Source organism: Kogia breviceps, chromosome 6 (genome assembly GCF_026419965.1).
Source record: "Kogia breviceps isolate mKogBre1 chromosome 6, mKogBre1 haplotype 1, whole genome shotgun sequence".
Classification (NCBI taxonomy): Eukaryota; Metazoa; Chordata; class Mammalia; order Artiodactyla; family Physeteridae; genus Kogia; species Kogia breviceps.
In genome coordinates, this window is record NC_081315.1 from 121,884,059 (window position 1) to 121,888,402 (window position 4,344).

A 4,344-nucleotide genomic window follows, 5' to 3' on the forward strand; every position below is an offset into this window, starting at 1 on the left:
AAAAGTTATGAGCAAGCCCTTCTCCCATAGCAGCCACTGAAATCAGTGCAGAGAGAAATGAGCCATCTCTGTTACCTGATATGAATCTTTTCCCCTAAATAGTCCAATGCAATTGCCAATACTTGTTTAGCTGCAGACCAAACATAAGTATTTGTCTGTGTGTCTTTCATTCATGCTTGCATATATATATATGTTTATCTTAGAACTGCCTATAATGTAACTTCAGGAAAAGATTTAGAAAGCAAGTTAGCACTAACTAGGAACAAGTCTATACTTATGGATAAAATATGTAATTCATCCTCTGCCCAAAGAAGCAAGCATCCCAACCTGTTATACACAATGACTTATTTTAGGGCTCACTTTACATAAATATCACTGTGCTCCTGCAATGTAAACATAGCCATCTATAGAATCAGATGGACATAAATTTAACATTATTTTGAGTAACCCAATGAAATTTCATTGTTTCCTAAAGACGACGAATATGCCATTATTTACCGCGCAGGAATAGACATATACTTGTATATCTAGTGAATGAATCTATTTCACTAATTCTTTTGAGACCCACAGGAAACTGCTTTTAGAAAAATCATGGCAAGTTACAATTATGAAAGAAATGCCTATATCCTTTCCATCTCATCTTTATCAGGAGTTAATCTAAGCAGAGCTGTATAAGATTCCAACTGGAATCAAGACTGCTGTATGGTTTCCTCTAATTATATCATGACTTTGCCTAGATATTTGAGAAATTTTTGCTAACTCATAGCACACTCTGAATTCACTTTCCTGATCTCCACTTTCGCTAAGCAGGATCAGAAGAATCATTCTAGATGGAAGTGGTATTTTGCAGTTGCAAGAGGTTAGAAAGAGAATCATTTTCATGTGTAAACACTGAGGAGCATCCCCACACTGTCCTGCAATCTGCACATTGGCATATGATAGACGTATGATGTGTGGAGCATAACTAGTTAGTAAATAATAATACTGTTGAATTTTTCAAAATGACTGGACTTGAAGAGTTGGCTTCAAATTAAGGAAAATGCTTATCATTGCCAAATGACAATTTGATGGAAAAAAAAAAAAACCAAACTGAAAGGAGGTAGGTGGAGAGCAGACGAGAAAACAGGTATTTACTACTCTATTTGATGCCACGATAAACCTTTAGTTGTAAGTGTAATAATGAACTTAGCAAAATTTCCAATAGTCAGTCGCTGATCCAGCCATTTTAAGTGGTTCTGAACTATTTTAAGAAAGATGATGAAGTGTTAATCCGATTATGAGAAATTGTTCTTCTTGGGTTGACTTCATTAAAAATCGTTTTGAGGCTTCCCTGGTGGCGCAGTGGTTGAGGGTCCGCCTGCCGATGCAGGGGACGCGGGTTCGTGCCCCGGTCCGGGAAGATCCCACATGCCGCGAAGCGGCTGGGCCCGTGAGCCATGGCCACTGAGCCTGCGCATCCGGAGCCTGTGCTCCGCAATGGGAGAGGCCACAACAGTGAGAGGCCCGCGTACCACACAAAAAATAAATAAAATAAATAAATAAATAAATAAAAATCGTCTTGGAAACAAACATCTCAGCTTCAATAACATCATACAGGTTAAAAAAAAATCTTCTAGCACGTTTGAAAAAGCTTCTCCTTGCAACCACACATGACTAGTATAAGGATAAAGAAATCACTCTCTGTATATCATATTCTGTCATACCATGCCAACCTCACAGCGTTTGTTTTTATTCTTTTCTATTGCTTACTTCACCTCAGGAGCCTTTAAACTCTTCTAATTTTGAAAATCAAAACAAAATAACCCATGGAATTAGTTTGTTTTCCAATGAGTATCAGGCAATCAAGGACTCTCCTGGTGACTAAAGTAGAGAGAGCTTGGAGAGGTGTGATGCTGGGTGGTTTCAGTAACCAGAAGAAGCTTGGAAGAGGGTGTAGAATTAACATCTGGCAAGGAGAGCTGGCTGGCCCAGAAGGACAATAGACATACAAGGATACTCAGATGTGAAGTAAACCCTTAGTCCCAAGAGTATAATCAGTGTTTTTTAAGTTAAAACCATGACTCCTGGCACTGTTTGAAAACCTGAACTTACTCTGTACCAGTTGTCATCTGGCTTTGTATAATTACAGGACGCGGTTGTCCCTATATCTCATCTCTGTCCTTTTCACTTCTGTTTTCCCTCAGTTCTCATCCACATGCTGAACTAAAGCACAAATGCTTCCCTTTTCCTCCCCATTTTTTCTTTGAAATCTATTAATAGAGCAGATTTTAAGGTATATATCATGTATTTCAGAGAGAGCAACAAAAGCAAAAGAAGCAACATCAATGGCTCCCCTATGAGCTGTCACCTCATAACTAGTGTAATAACTTCTTTTTAAAAAATGGTAAAGCTGATTTTTCCCAAGTGCATTTAGTTATGTCATCTGCATGGAAGACATAATTGAGTTACCTTGGTTTTACAGAAACTTCTGTTTATTGAATAAGACATTTACTTCCACCAATTTTCTGAAGGAAATTGTGATTTTCATTGTGTTTGTATGGAGGATTCTTATTTTCCTAGAGCTGAACACAATAATTTATATATCAAATAATAGAACATATGATCCAAGGTTAACCTTTTGTGCTCCCCTTATGACAAACAAAAGTGAAAATATTAAACCCACACTAAATATAAAGATTTACAGAGGACACTATTTATCGAACATTTCCCATATACCAGATATTGTGCCAAGTGCTTTAAAAGGGCTGTGTTATTTATTCCTGACAGTGGCCATGGGGGGGGGGGATTCAGTTCACAGCTGGGAAGACTGACACCCAGTGGGGTAAAGAATTTGTCAAAAGTCAACCACTAGGAAGTAGTAAAATTCAGATTTGAATAAAAGTCTGATTTCAAAAACTTTGCTTTAAACAACTACATTAAATTATTTTCAATAAAGAGATTGAGGAGATTTTAATTGTGAAAGAATCCTACTGTATTATATAAAATAAAATATTAAGAAGGAAGAACATTACCTGCCTGGCTCGAATCTCTATCTGCTACTTTAAAAAGGATGCTTTGCATTCATTTTGCTATTTCACTGAGTCCAAAACTATTCTCCAACTTTAACAATAATGATTTACTTGTAATCTTGTATTGAATTTATATTATCCTCGAATTGAGAAAAATGGTCAACTTTAGTCTACCATTCTGTTCCTGACTGTTCCTCATCTCCATCCCAAATTGGTCTATTAATTAATTTACCTTAATCTCAGAAGATAGGCCCTACTTATGCCATTCCTGTGCCATTCTAGAAATATATTTTACTTTTAAATGTGGTATACTTAAAATATAGTTTAAGTATATTTAAATCACGAAAACCACAGTTTTGTTATTGATATTTAAATTTTCCACAATTCAGTTACACAAGGAATCCCTAATTTACAAATTATTTTTCTTCTGAAAAGTTCATTTGTGGGTCAGTGAAACGTGGGACATATTATCCTTACAAACAAAGTTGCAAATGAGAATTTGGTCCTCAGGCCAGTCAACAAAGCCTTCAAAGTCCATAATGAAAGCTGAACTACAGTCCTTGTGATACATATTACTGGGTTCCCAGTCTTCAGAGCAGGTCATTCGTGATTCAGAAATTTAAGGTAGAGTAGAAAGACAGATTCAATTAAATGCAAATATTTAATGGAAGTTATGCATTTATAATAAGAAATAATACATAAAGAACAACCTATGATATTTTACTTCCTCTTGTTATAAAACTGTGCTCAGTAACCGTGAGATAATTGTTGAGTCACTAGAATGTAGACCTCTGTTTTTGACGTAACACCCCTGAAGGAGATGGATTAGAGAGAAGCATTTGGAATAACAAGACTTGAGGGATGAATTTAGTGAGAAGACTGCCCCTCTCCCCACCCTTCACCCTGTGCCCCGTGTGGCATGCCTGCCCAACTCCACAGCTCCCTTACACTGTATGTACCAAAGTACACTGTGTGTACTCCACACGGAGTGTGTCATTCCCAGGAAGAGTACAAAGCAACTTTGTGAAAGAAAACATTCTTATGTTTTATATACATATATATTTCGATGTAAGATAGAAAGGAGTTAAGCGCTTTTGACCTTTCATAACCAACAGAAAGGACTTAAGCTCTCTTGATCTTTCATACCCAACTGAACCTAGAATCCTCATTTAGTCCAAATGGTTTTCTGACATATATAGTATTTGGCGTATTGAGGGGATAGTGGATGATTACTGTGGTGTTCTTCTTCTTCTTTTAAGTAACTCTTTGTCAAAATATACTTAAAGTGCACAAACCATAAGTGTACTGCTATGATATGTGCATTTTTACAAAGTGA